Below are 13,942 nucleotides of genomic sequence, written 5' to 3' on the forward strand. Positions count from 1 at the left end.
CTCTGCTCTCCTCGCACTCTTTTATCCTGTGTCCCCACCGCTCTCCTCGCGCTCTTTTATCCTGTGTCTCCACCGCTCTTTTCGCGCTCTTTTATCCTGTGTCTCTGCTGCTCTCCTCATGCTCTTTTACCCTGTGTCTCCGCTGCTCTCCTCATGCTCTTTTAACCTGGGTCTCCGCTGCTCTCCTCGCACTGTTTTATCCTGTGTCTCCACCGCTTTCCTCGTGCTCTTTTATCCTGTGTCTCCATTCTCCTCGCGCTCTTTTATCCTGTGTCTTCGCCACTCTCCTCGCGCTCTTTGACCCTGTGTGTGTCCGCCACCCTCCTCGCTTTCTTTTATCCTTTGTCTCCGCACTCCTCGCACTCTTTTATCCTGTGTCTCTGCTCCCCTCGCTTTCTTTTATCCTTTGTTTCCGCCGCTCTCCTTGCGCTCTTTTATCCTATGTCTCTGCTTTCCTCATGCTCTTTTGTCCCGTGTCCCACCGCTCACCTCGCGCGCTTTTATCCTGTGTCTCCGCTGCTCTCCTCATGCTCTTTTATCCTATATCTCCGCTGCTCTCCTCGTGCTAATTTATCCTGTGTCTCCACCGATCTCCTCGTGCTCTTTTATCCTGTGCCTCCATCGCTCTCCTCGTGCTCTTTTATCCTGTGTCTCTGCTCAACTCGTGCTCTTTTTTCCTATGTCTCTGCTCTCCTCGCGTTCTTTTATCCTATGTCTCCGCTGCTCTCCTCATGCTCTGTTATCCTATGTCTCCACCAATCTCCTCCCGCTCTTTTATCCTGTGTCTCCGCCACCCTCCTCGCTTTCTTTTATCCTGTATGTCTGCTTTTATCGCTTTCTTTTATCCTATGATTCTGCCGCTCTCCTTGCGCTCTTTTATCCTATGTCTCTGCTCTCCTCGTGCTCTTTTGTCCTGTGTCCCACCGCTCTCCTCGCGCTCTTTTTTCCTGTGTCTCTGCTGCTCCCCTCACGCTCTTTTATCCTGTGTCTCCACTGCTCTCCTCTCACTCTTTTATCCTGTTTCTCCACCGCTGTCCTCGCACTCTTTAATCCTGTGTCTCTGCTCTCCTCGCATTTGTTTATCCTATGTTTCCGCTGCTCTCCTCGCGCTCTTTTATCCTTTGTCCCTGCTCCCCTTTGCTCTTTTATCCTGTGTATCCACTGCTCTCCTCGCGCTCTTTTATCCTGTGTCTCCGCTCTCCTCGTACTCTTTTATCCTGTGTCTCCACCGCTCTCCTCGTGCTCTTTTATCCTGTGTCTCCACTCTCCTCGCACTCTTTTATCCTTTGTCTCTCCTCTCCTCGTGCTCTTTTATCCTGTGTCTACGCCACTCTCCTCGTGCTCTTTTATCCTGTGTCTCCACCACTCTCCTCGCTTTCTTTTATCCTATGTCTCCGCACACCTCGCGCTCTTTTATCCTATGTCTCTGCTCTCCTCGCGCTCTTTTATCCTGTGTCTCCGCTGCTCTCCTCGCACTCTTTTATCATGTGTCTCCATCGCTCTCCTCGCGCTCTTTTATCCTGTGTCTCCACTCTCCTCGCGCTCTTTTATCTTGTGTTTCCACTGCTCTCCTCGCGCTCTTTTATCCTTTGTCCCTGCTCCCCTTTGCTCTTTTATCCTGTGTATCCACTGCTCTCCTCGCGCTCTTTTATCCTGTGTCTCCGCTCTCCTCGTACTCTTGTATCCTGTGTCTCCACTGCTCTCCTCGTGCTCTTTTATCCTGTGTCTCCACTCTCCTCGCACTCTTTTATCCTTTGTCTCCACTGTCCTCGCACTCTTTAATCCTTTGTCTCCACCTCTCTCCTCGCGCTCTTTTATCCTATGTCTCTGCTCTCCTTGCGATCTTTGCTCCTGTGTCTCCGCTCTCTTTGTGCTCTTTAATCCTGTGTCTCTGCTCTCCTCGCACTCTTTTATCCTGTGTCCCCACCGCTCTCCTCGCGCTCTTTCATCCTATGTCTCCACCGCTCTCCTTGCGCTCTTTTACCCTGTGACTCCACCGCTTTCCTCATGCTCTTTTATCCTATGTTTCCGCCACTCTCCTTGCGCTGTTTACTCTATGTCTCTGCTCTCCTTGAGCTCTTTTATCCTGTGTCTCCACCGCTCTCCTCTTGCTTTTTTATCCTGTGTCTCCATCGCTCTCCTTGCAATCTTTTATCCTGTGTCTCCGCTGCTCTCCTCATGCTCTTTTATCCTGTGTCTCCGCCGCTCCACTCGCATCCTTTTGTCCTGTGTCTCCAATCTCCTCGCACTCTTTTATCCTGTGTCTCCGCTCTCCTCCCGCTCGTTTATCCTATGTTTCCGCCGCTCTCCTCGCGCTCTTTTATCCTGTGTCTCTGCTCTCCTTGAGCTCTTTTATCCTGTGTCTCCACCGCTCTCCTCGTGCTCTTTTATCCTGTGTCTCTGCCACTCTCCTCGCTTTCTTTTATCCTATGTCTCCGCACTCCTCGCGTTCTTTTATCCTGTGTCTCTGAACTCCTCGCTTCCTTTTATCCTGTTTCTGCCGCCCTCCTTGCGCTCTTTAATCCTGTATCTCTGCTCTCCTCGCGCTCTTTTATCCTGTGTCTCCACCACTCTCCTCGCGCTCTTTTATCCTGTGTCTCTGCTGCTCTGCTCATGCTCTTTAATCCTGTGTCTCCACCGCTCTCCTCGTGCTCTTTTATCCTGTGTCTCCATCGCTTTCATCACGCTCTTTTATGCTGTGTCTCCACTGCTCTCCTCGCGCTCTTTTATCCTGTGTCTCTGCTCTCCTCATGCTCTTTCACCCTGTGTCTCCGCTGCTCTCCTCATGCTCTTTTACCCTGGGTCTCCGCTGCTCTCCTCGCACTGTTTTATCCTGTGTCTCCACCGCTTTCCTCGTGCTCTTTTATCCTGTGTCTCCAGTCTCCTCGTGCTCTTTTATCCTTTGTCTTCTCCACTCTCCTCGCGCTCTTTTATCCTGTGTCTTCGCCACTCTCCTCGCGCTCTTTGACCCTGTGTGTCCGCCACCCTCCTCGCTTTCTTTTATCCTTTGTCTCCGCACTCCTCGCACTCTTTTATCCTGTGTCTCTGCTCCCCTCGCTTTCTTTTATCCTTTGTTTCCGCCGCTCTCCTTGCGCTCTTTTATCCTATGTCTCTGCTCTCCTCGTGCTCTTTTGTCCTGTGTCACACCGCTCACCTCGCGCGCTTTTATCCTGTGTCTCCGCTGCTCTCCTCGTGCTCTTTTATCCTATATCTCCGCTGCTCTCCTCGTGCTCTTTTATCCTGTGTCTCCACCGATCTCCTCGTGCTCTTTTATCCTGTGTCTCCATCGCTCTCCTCGCGCTCTTTTATCCTGTGTCTCTGCTCAACTCGTGCTCTTTTTTCCTATGTCTCTGCTCTCCTCGCGTTCTTTTATCCTATGTCTCCGCTGCTCTGCTCATGCTCTGTTATCCTATGTCTCCACCAATCTCCTCCTGCTCTTTTATCCTGTGTCTCCGCCACCCTCCTCGCTTTCTTTTATCCTGTGTGTCCATCGCTCTCCTCGTGCTCTTTTATCCTATGTTCCGCCGCTCTCCTTGCGCTCTTTTATCCTATGTCTCTGCTCTCCTCGTGCTCTTTTGTCCTGTGTCCCACCGCTCTCCTCGCGCTCTTTTTTCCTGTGTCTCTGCTGCTCCCCTCACGCTCTTTTATCCTGTGTCTCCACTGCTCTCCTCTCACTCTTTTATCCTGTGTCTCCACCGCTGTCCTCGCACTCTTTAATCCTGTGTCTCTGCTCTCCTCGCATTTGTTTATCCTATGTTTCCGCCGCTCTCCTTGCACTCTTTTTTCCTGTGTCTCTTCTCTCCTCGTGCTCTTTTATCCTGTGTCTACGCCACTCTCCTCGTTCTCTTTTATCCTGTGTCTCCACCACTCTCCTCGCTTTCTTTTATCCTATGTCTCCGCACACCTCGCGCTCTTTTATCCTATGTCTCTGCTCTCCTCGCGCTCTTTTATCCTGTGTCTCCACTGCTCTCCTCGCGCTCTTTTATCCTGTGCCTCCGCTGCTCTCCTCGTGGTCCGTTATCCTGTTTTTCCACCGCTCCCCTCACGCTTTTATCCTGTGTCTCCGCTGCTCTCCTCGTGCTCTTTTATCCTGTGTCTCCAGTGCTCTCCTCGTGCTCTTTTATCCTGTGTCTCCGCCACTCTCCTCGCTTTCTTTTATCCTATGTCTCCGCACTCCTTGCGCTCTTTTATCCTGTGTCTCCACTGCTCTCCTCGCGCTCTTTTATCCTGTGTCTCCACCACTCTCCTCGCTTTCTTTTATCCTATGTCTCCGCACACCTCGCGCTCTTTTATCCTATGTCTCTGCTCTCCTCGCGCTCTTTTATCCTGTGTCTCCGCTGCTCTCCTCGCACTCTTTTATCATGTGTCTCCATCGCTCTCCTCGCGCTCTTTTATCCTGTGTCTCCACTCTCCTCGCGCTCTTTTATCTTGTGTTTCCACTGCTCTCCTCGCGCTCTTTTATCCTTTGTCCCTGCTCCCCTTTGCTCTTTTATCCTGTGTATCCACTGCTCTCCTCGCGCTCTTTTATCCTGTGTCTCCGCTCTCCTCGTACTCTTGTATCCTGTGTCTCCACTGCTCTCCTCGTGCTCTTTTATCCTGTGTCTCCACTCTCCTCGCACTCTTTTATCCTTTGTCTCCACTGTCCTCGCACTCTTTAATCCTTTGTCTCCACCTCTCTCCTCGCGCTCTTTTATCCTATGTCTCTGCTCTCCTTGCGATCTTTGCTCCTGTGTCTCCGCTCTCTTTGTGCTCTTTAATCCTGTGTCTCTGCTCTCCTCGCACTCTTTTATCCTGTGTCCCCACCGCTCTCCTCGCGCTCTTTCATCCTATGTCTCCACCGCTCTCCTTGCGCTCTTTTACCCTGTGACTCCACCGCTTTCCTCATGCTCTTTTATCCTATGTTTCCGCCACTCTCCTTGCGCTGTTTACTCTATGTCTCTGCTCTCCTTGAGCTCTTTTATCCTGTGTCTCCACCGCTCTCCTCTTGCTTTTTTATCCTGTGTCTCCATCGCTCTCCTTGCAATCTTTTATCCTGTGTCTCCGCTGCTCTCCTCATGCTCTTTTATCCTGTGTCTCCGCCGCTCCACTCGCATCCTTTTGTCCTGTGTCTCCAATCTCCTCGCACTCTTTTATCCTGTGTCTCCGCTCTCCTCCCGCTCGTTTATCCTATGTTTCCGCCGCTCTCCTCGCGCTCTTTTATCCTGTGTCTCTGCTCTCCTTGAGCTCTTTTATCCTGTGTCTCCACCGCTCTCCTCGTGCTCTTTTATCCTGTGTCTCTGCCACTCTCCTCGCTTTCTTTTATCCTATGTCTCCGCACTCCTCGCGTTCTTTTATCCTGTGTCTCTGAACTCCTCGCTTCCTTTTATCCTGTTTCTGCCGCCCTCCTTGCGCTCTTTAATCCTGTATCTCTGCTCTCCTCGCGCTCTTTTATCCTGTGTCTCCACCACTCTCCTCGCGCTCTTTTATCCTGTGTCTCTGCTGCTCTGCTCATGCTCTTTAATCCTGTGTCTCCACCGCTCTCCTCGTGCTCTTTTATCCTGTGTCTCCATCGCTTTCATCACGCTCTTTTATGCTGTGTCTCCACTGCTCTCCTCGCGCTCTTTTATCCTGTGTCTCTGCTCTCCTCATGCTCTTTCACCCTGTGTCTCCGCTGCTCTCCTCATGCTCTTTTACCCTGGGTCTCCGCTGCTCTCCTCGCACTGTTTTATCCTGTGTCTCCACCGCTTTCCTCGTGCTCTTTTATCCTGTGTCTCCAGTCTCCTCGTGCTCTTTTATCCTTTGTCTTCTCCACTCTCCTCGCGCTCTTTTATCCTGTGTCTTCGCCACTCTCCTCGCGCTCTTTGACCCTGTGTGTCCGCCACCCTCCTCGCTTTCTTTTATCCTTTGTCTCCGCACTCCTCGCACTCTTTTATCCTGTGTCTCTGCTCCCCTCGCTTTCTTTTATCCTTTGTTTCCGCCGCTCTCCTTGCGCTCTTTTATCCTATGTCTCTGCTCTCCTCGTGCTCTTTTGTCCTGTGTCCCACCGCTCACCTCGCGCGCTTTTATCCTGTGTCTCCGCTGCTCTCCTCGTGCTCTTTTATCCTATATCTCCGCTGCTCTCCTCGTGCTCTTTTATCCTGTGTCTCCACCGATCTCCTCGTGCTCTTTTATCCTGTGTCTCCATCGCTCTCCTCGCGCTCTTTTATCCTGTGTCTCTGCTCAACTCGTGCTCTTTTTTCCTATGTCTCTGCTCTCCTCGCGTTCTTTTATCCTATGTCTCCGCTGCTCTGCTCATGCTCTGTTATCCTATGTCTCCACCAATCTCCTCCTGCTCTTTTATCCTGTGTCTCCGCCACCCTCCTCGCTTTCTTTTATCCTGTGTGTCTGCTCTCCTCGCTTTCTTTTATCCTATGTTCCGCCGCTCTCCTTGCGCTCTTTTATCCTATGTCTCTGCTCTCCTCGTGCTCTTTTGTCCTGTGTCCCACCGCTCTCCTCGCGCTCTTTTTTCCTGTGTCTCTGCTGCTCCCCTCACGCTCTTTTATCCTGTGTCTCCACTGCTCTCCTCTCACTCTTTTATCCTGTGTCTCCACCGCTGTCCTCGCACTCTTTAATCCTGTGTCTCTGCTCTCCTCGCATTTGTTTATCCTATGTTTCCGCCGCTCTCCTTGCACTCTTTTTTCCTGTGTCTCTTCTCTCCTCGTGCTCTTTTATCCTGTGTCTACGCCACTCTCCTCGTTCTCTTTTATCCTGTGTCTCCACCACTCTCCTCGCTTTCTTTTATCCTATGTCTCCGCACACCTCGCGCTCTTTTATCCTATGTCTCTGCTCTCCTCGCGCTCTTTTATCCTGTGTCTCCACTGCTCTCCTCGCGCTCTTTTATCCTGTGCCTCCGCTGCTCTCCTCGTGGTCCGTTATCCTGTTTTTCCACCGCTCCCCTCACGCTTTTATCCTGTGTCTCCGCTGCTCTCCTCGTGCTCTTTTATCCTGTGTCTCCAGTGCTCTCCTCGTGCTCTTTTATCCTGTGTCTCCGCCACTCTCCTCGCTTTCTTTTATCCTATGTCTCCGCACTCCTTGCGCTCTTTTATCATGTGTCTCCACCGCTCGCCTCGTGCTCTTTTATCCTGTGTCTCCACCGCTCTCCTCGTGCTCTTTTATCCTGTGTCTCCACCACTCTCCTCGCGCTCGTTTATCCTGTGTCTCCGCCACTCTCCTCACTTTCATTTATCCTGTGTATCCGCACTCCTCGCGCTCTTTTATCCTGTGTCTCTGCTCTCCTCGCTTTCTTTTTGCCTATGTTCCGGCCGCTCTCCTTGCGCTTATTTATCCTATGCCTCTGCTCTCCTCGTGCTCTTTTATCCTGTGACCCCCCGCTATCCTCACGCTCTTTTATCCTGTGTTTCTGCTGCTGTCCTTGCTCTCTTTTATCCTGTGTCTCCGCTGCTCTCCTCGTGCTCTTTTATCCTCTGTCTCCGCTGCTCTCCTCGCGCGCTTTTATCCTGTGTCTCCGCTGCTCTCCTCGTGCTCTTTTATCCTATGTCTCCGCTGCTCTCCTCGTGCTCTTTTATCCTATGTCTCTGCTCTCCTCGCGTTCTTTTATCCTATGTCTCCGCTGCTCTCCTCATGATCTATTATCCTATGTCTCCACCAATCCCCTCCCGCTCTTTTATCCTGTGTTTCCGCCACCCTCCTCGCTTTCTTTTATCCTGTGTGTCTGCTCTCCTCGCTTTCTTTTTTCCTATGATTCCGCCGCTCTCCTTGCGCTCTTTTATCCTATGTCTCTGCTCTCCTCGTGCTCTTTTAACCTGTGTCTCCACCACTCTCATTGTGCTCTTTTATCCTGTGTCTCCGCCACTCTCCTCGCGCTCTTTTTTCCTATGTCTCTGCTCTCCTCGCGCTCTTTTATCCCATGTCTCTGCTGTGCTCACGCTCTTTTATCCTGTGTCTCCGCTGCTCTCCTCGTGCTTTTTTATCCTGTGTCTCCACCGCTCTCCTCGCGCTCTTTTATCCTATGTCTCCACTGCTCTCCTCGCGCTCTTTTATCCTGTGACTCCACGGCTTTTCTCATGCTCTTTTATCCTATGTTTCTGCCACTCTCCTTGCGCTCTTTTACTCTATGTCTCTGCTCTCCTTGAGCTCTTTTATCCTGTGGCTCCACTGCTCTCCTCGTGCTTTTTTTGCCTGTTTCTCCACCGCTTTCCTCGTGCTTTTTTATCCTGTGTCTCCATCGCTCTCCTTGCGATCTGTTATCCTGTGTCTCCACCATTCTCCTCACGCTCTTTTATCCTGTGTCTCCGCTCTCCTCGTGCTCTTTTATCCTGTGTCTCCGCTCTCCTCGCGCTCTTTTATCCTGTGTCTCCGCTGCTCTCCTCATGCTCTTTTATCCTGTGTCTCCGCTGCTCCTCTCTCACCCTTTTGTCCTGTGTCTCCGGTCTCCTTGCACTCTTTTATCCTGTGTCTCCACCGCTCTCCTCACGCTCCTTAATCCTGTGTCTCTGCTCTCCTCGCACTCTATTATCCTGTGTCTTCGCTCTCCTCCCGCTCGTTTATCCTATGTTTCCGCCGCTCTCCTCGTGCTCTTTTATCCTGTGTCTCTGCTCTCCTTGAGCTCTTTTATCCTGTGTCTCCACCGCTCTCGTCGCGCTCTTTTATCCTGTGTCTCCACCGCTCTCCTCGTGCTCTTTTATCCTGTGTCTCCGCCACTCTCCTTGCTTTCTTTTATCCTATGTCTCCGCACTCCTCGCGTTCTTTTATCCTGTGTCTCTGAACTCCTCGCTTTCTTTTATCCTATGTTTCCGCGGCCCCCCTGCGCTCTTTAATCCTGTGTCTCTGCTCACCTCGCGCTCTTTTATCCTGTGTCTACACCACTCTCCTCGTGCTCTGTTATCCTGTGTCTCTGCTGCTCTGCTCATGCTCTTTAATCCTGTGTCTCCACCGCTCTTTTCGCGCTCTTTTATCCTGTGTCTCTGCTGCTCTCCTCATGCTCTTTTAGCCTGTGCCTCCACTGCTCTCCTCATGCTCTTTTACCCTGTGTCTCCGCTGCTCTCCTCGCACTGTTTTATCCTGTGTCTCCACCGCTCTCCTCGTGTTCTTTTATCCTTTGTCTTTGCCACTCTCCTCGTGCTCTTTTATCCTGTGTCTTCACCACTCTCCTCGTGCTCTTTTATCCTGTGTGTCCGCCACCCACCTCGCTTTCTTTTATCCTATGTCTCCGCACTCCTCGCACTCTTTTATCCTGTGTCTCTGCTCCCCTCACTTTCTTTTATCCTTTGTTTCCGCCGCTCTCCTTGCTCTCTTTTATCCTATGTCTCTGCTCTCCTCGTGCACTTTTATCCTGTGTCTCTGCTCTCCTTGAGCTCTTTTATCCTGTGTCTCCACCGCTCTCGTCGCGCTCTTTTATCCTGTGTCTCCACCGCTCTCCTCGTGCTCTTTTATCCTGTTTCTCCATCGCTTTCATCGCACTCTTTTATACTGTGTCTCCACTGCTCTCCTCGCTCTCTTTTATCCTGTGTCTCTGCTCTCCTCGTGCTCTTTTATTTTGTGTCTCCACCGCTCTTTTCGCGCTCTTTTATCCTGTGTCTCTGCTGCTCTCCTCATGCTCTTTTAGCCTGTGCCTCCGCTGCTCTCCTCATGCTCTTTTACCCTGTGTCTCCGCTGCTCTCCTCGCACTGTTTTATCCTGTGTCTCCACCGCTCTCCTCGTGTTCTTTTATCCTTTGTCTTTGCCACTCTCCTCGTGCTCTTTTATCCTGTGTCTTCACCACTCTCCTCGTGCTCTTTGATCCTGTGCGTCCGCCACCCTCCTCGCTTTCTTTTATCCTATGTCTCCGCACTCCTCGCACTCTTTTATCCTGTGTCTCTGCTCCCCTCGCTTTCTTTTATCCTTTGTTTCCGCCGCTCTCCTTGCTCTCTTTTATCCTGTGTCTCTGCTCTCCTCGTGCTCTTTTATCCTGTGCCTCTGCTCTCCTTGAGCTCTTTTATCCTCTGTCTCCACCGCTCTCGTCGCGCTCTTTTATCCTGTGTCTCCACCGCTCTCCTCGTGCTCTTTTATCCCTTGTCTCCGCCACTCTCCTCGCTTTCTTTTATCCTTTGTCTCCGCACTCCTCGCGTTCTTTTATCCTGTGTCTCTGAACTCCTCGCTTTCTTTTATCCTATGTTTCCGCCGCCCCCCCTGCGCTCTTTAATCCTGTGTCTCTGCTCTCCTCGTGCTCTTTTATCCTGTGTCTGCACCACTCTCCTCGCGCTCTGTTATCCTGTGTATCTGCTGCTCTGCTCATGCTCTTTAATCCTGTGTCTCCATCGCTCTCCTCGTGCTCTTTTATCCTGTTTCTCCATCGCTTTCATCGCGCTCTTTTATACTGTGTCTCCACTGCTCTCCTCGCGCTCTTTTATCCTGTGTCTCTGCTCTCCTCGTGCTCTGTTATCCTGTGTCTCCGCTGCTCTCCTCGTGCTCTTTTATCCTGTGTCTCCACCGCTCTTTTCGTGCTCTTTTATCCTGTGTCTCTGCTGCTCTCCTCATGCTCTTTTACCCTGTGTCTCCGCTGCTCTCCTCATGCTCTTTTACCCTGTGTCTCCGCTGCTCTCCTCGCACTGTTTTATCCTGTGTCTCCACCGCTCTCCTCGTGTTCTTTTATCCTTTGTCTTTGCCACTCTCCTCGTGCTCTTTTATCCTGTGTCTTCACCACTCTCCTCGTGCTCTTTGAGCCTGTGTGTCCGCCACCCTCCTCGCTTTCTTTTATCCTATGTCTCCGCACTCCTCGCACTCTTTTATCCTGTGTCTCTGCTCCCCTCGCTTTCTTTTATCCTTTGTTTCCGCCGCTCTCCTTGCGCTCTTTTATCCTATGTCTCTGCTCTCCTCGTGCTCTTTTGTCCTGTGTCTCCACTGATCTCCTCGTGCTCTTTTATCCTGTGTCTCCATCGCTCTCCTCGCGCTCTTTTATCCTATGTCTCTGCTCTCCTCGCGTTCCTTTATCCTATGTCTCCGCTGCTCTCCTCATGCTCTGTTATCCTATGTCTCCACCAATCTCCTCCCGCTCTTTTATCCTGTGTCTCCGCCACCCTCCTCGCTTTCTTTTATCCTGTGTGTCTGCTCTCCTCTCTTTCTTTTATCCTATGATTCCGCCGCTCTCCTTGCGCTCTTTTATCCTATGTCTCTGCTCTCCTCGTGCTCTTTTGTCCTGTGTCCCACCGCTCTCCTCGCGCGCTTTTATCCTGTGTCTCCGCTGATCTCCTCGCGCTCTTTTATCCTGTGTCTCCACTGCTCTCCTCGCGCTCTTTTATCCTGTGTCTCTGCTGCTCCCCTCACGCTCTTTTATCTTGTGTCTCTGCTCTCCTCGTGGTCTTTTATCCTGTGACTCCGCTCTCCAAATGCTCTTTTATCCTGTGTCTCCGCCACTCTCCTCGTGCTCTTTTTTCCTATGTCTCTGCTCTCCTCGCACTCTTTTATCCCATGTCTCTGCTCTGCTCGCGCTCTTTTATCCTGTGTCTCCGCTGCTCTCCTCGTGCTCTTTTATCCTGTGTCTCCACCGCTCTCCTCGCGCTCTTTTATCCTATGTCTCCACTGCTCTCCTCGCGCTCTTTTATCCTGTGACTCCACGGCTTTCCTCATGCTCTTTTATCCTATGTTTCTGCCACTCTCCTTGCGCTCTTTTACTCTATGTCTCTGCTCTCCTTGAGCTCTTTTATCCTGTGGCTCCACCGCTCTCCTCGTGCTTTTTTATCCTGTGTCTCCATCGCTCTCCTTGCGATCTGTTATCCTGTGTCTCCACCATTCTCCTCACGCTCGTTTATCCTGTGTCTCCGCCACTCTGCTCACTTTCATTTATCCTATGTATCCGCACTCCTCGCGCTCTTTTATCCTGTGTCTCTGCTCTCCTCGTTTCTTTTTGCCTATGTTCCGGCCGCTCTCCTAGCGCTCATTTATCCTATGCCTCTGCTCTCCTCGCGCTCTTTTATCCTGTGACCCCCCGCTATCCTCACGCTCTTTTATCCTGTGTTTCCGCTGCTGTCCTTGCTCTCTTTTATCCTGTGTCTCCGCTGCTCTCCTCATGCTCTTTTATCCTGTGTCTCCACCGCTCTCCTCGTGCTCTTTTATCCTGTGTCTCCACCGGTCTCCTCGCGCTCTTTTATCCTATGTCTCTGCTCTCCTCGCGCTCTTTTATCCCATGTCTCTGCTCTCCTCGCGCTCATTTATCCTGTGTCTCCGCTGCTCTCCTCGTGCTCTTTTATCCTGTGTCTCCACCGCTCTCCTCGCGCTGTTTTATCCTGTTACTCCACATCTTTACTCAAGGTCTTTTATCCTATGTTTCTGCCACTCTCCTTGCGCTCTTTTACTCTATGTCTCTGCTCTCCTTGAGCTCTTTTATCCTGTGACTCCACCGCTCTCCTCGTGCTTTTTTTGCCTGTGTCTCCACCGCTCTCCTCGTGCTTTTTTATCCTGTGTCTCCATCGCTGTCCTTGCGATTTGTTATCCTGTGTCTCCACCGCTCTCCTCGTGCTCTTTTATCCTGTGACTCCATCGCTCTCCTCGCGCTCTTTTATCCTGTGTCACCACCTCTCTCCTCACGCTCTTTCATCCTGTGTCTCTGCTCTCCTCGTGCTCTTTTATCCTATGTCCCTGCTCTCCTCGCGCACTTTTATCCTGTGTCTGCGCTGCTGCCTCATGCTCTTTTATCCTTTGTGTCCGCTGCTCTCCTCATGCTCTTTTATCCTGTGTCTCCGCTGCTCTCCTCGCACTCTTTTATCATGTGTCTCTGCTCCCCTTGTGCTCTTTTATCCTGTGTATCCACTGCTCTCCTCGCGCACTTTTATTTTGTGTCTCCGCTCTCCTCGTACTCTTTTATCCTGTGTCTCCACCGCTCTCCTCGTGCTCTTTTATCCTGTGTCTCCACTCTCCTCGCACTTTTTTATCCTTTGTCTCCACTGTCCTCGCACTCTTTTATCCTTTGTCTCCACCTCTCTCCTCGTGCTCTTTTATCCTATGTCTCTGCTCTCCTTGCGATCTTTGCTCCTGTGTCTCCGCTCTCTTTGTGCTCTTTAATCCTGTGTCTCTGCTCTCCTCGCGCTCTTTTATCCTGTGTCTCCACCGCTCTCCTCGCGCTCTTTTATCTTGTGTCTCCATCGCTTTCCTCGCGCTCTTTTATCCTGTGTCTCCACCACTCTCCTCATGCTCTTTTATCCTGTGTTTCTGCTATCCTTGTGCTCTTTTATCCTATGTCTCTGCTCTCCTCATGCTCTTTTATCCTGTGTTTCCGCTGCTCTCCTCATGCTCTTTTATCCTGTGTCTCCGCCACTCCACTCGCACCCTTTTGTCCTGTGTCTCCGCTCTCCTTGCACTCTTTTATTCTGTGTCTCCACCGCTCTCCTCCCGCTCTTTAATCCTCTGTCTCCGCTCTCCTCGCACTCTTTTCTCCTGTGTCTCCGCTCTCCTTGCGCTCTTTTATCCTGTGTCTCCACCGCTCATCTCGCGCTCTTTTATCCTGTGCCTCCGCACTCCTCGCATTGTTTTATCCTGTGTCTCTGCTCTACTCGCCTTCTTTTATCCTATGTTTCCGCTGCTCTCCTTGCGCTCCTCTATCCTATGTCTCTGCTCTCCTCATGCTCTTTTGTGCCGTGTCCCACCACTCTCCTCGCGCTCTTTTATCCTGTGTCTCCGCTGCTGTCCTCGCGCTCCTTTATCCTGTGTCTCCGCTGCTCTCCTCGTGCTCTTTTATCCTGTGTCTCCACCGCTCTCCTCGTGCTCTTTTATCCTGTGTCTCCATCGCTTTCATTGCGCTTTTATCCTGTGTCTCTGCTCACCTCGTGCTCTTTTATCCTGTGTCTCTGCTGCTCTCCTCATGCTCTTTTATCCCGTGTCTCTGCTGCTCTCCTTGTACTCTTTTATCCTGTGTCTCCACCGCTCCCCTCGCACTCTTTTATCCTATGTCTCCACCAATCTCCTCCCGCTCTTTTATCCTGTGACTCCACCG

General features: G+C 51.4%; 1 protein-coding gene across 1 annotated transcript in view; it reads left to right on the forward strand.

Annotated features, from left to right (window-relative positions):
* Positions 1-13,942, forward strand: part of LOC121287105 (phosphoenolpyruvate carboxykinase, cytosolic [GTP]-like) — an 834,642-nt gene that overhangs the window by 158,473 nt on the left and 662,227 nt on the right. The window lies entirely within an intron of this gene.

Source organism: Carcharodon carcharias, chromosome 14 (genome assembly GCF_017639515.1).
Source record: "Carcharodon carcharias isolate sCarCar2 chromosome 14, sCarCar2.pri, whole genome shotgun sequence".
NCBI classification, from domain to species: domain Eukaryota; kingdom Metazoa; phylum Chordata; class Chondrichthyes; order Lamniformes; family Lamnidae; genus Carcharodon; species Carcharodon carcharias.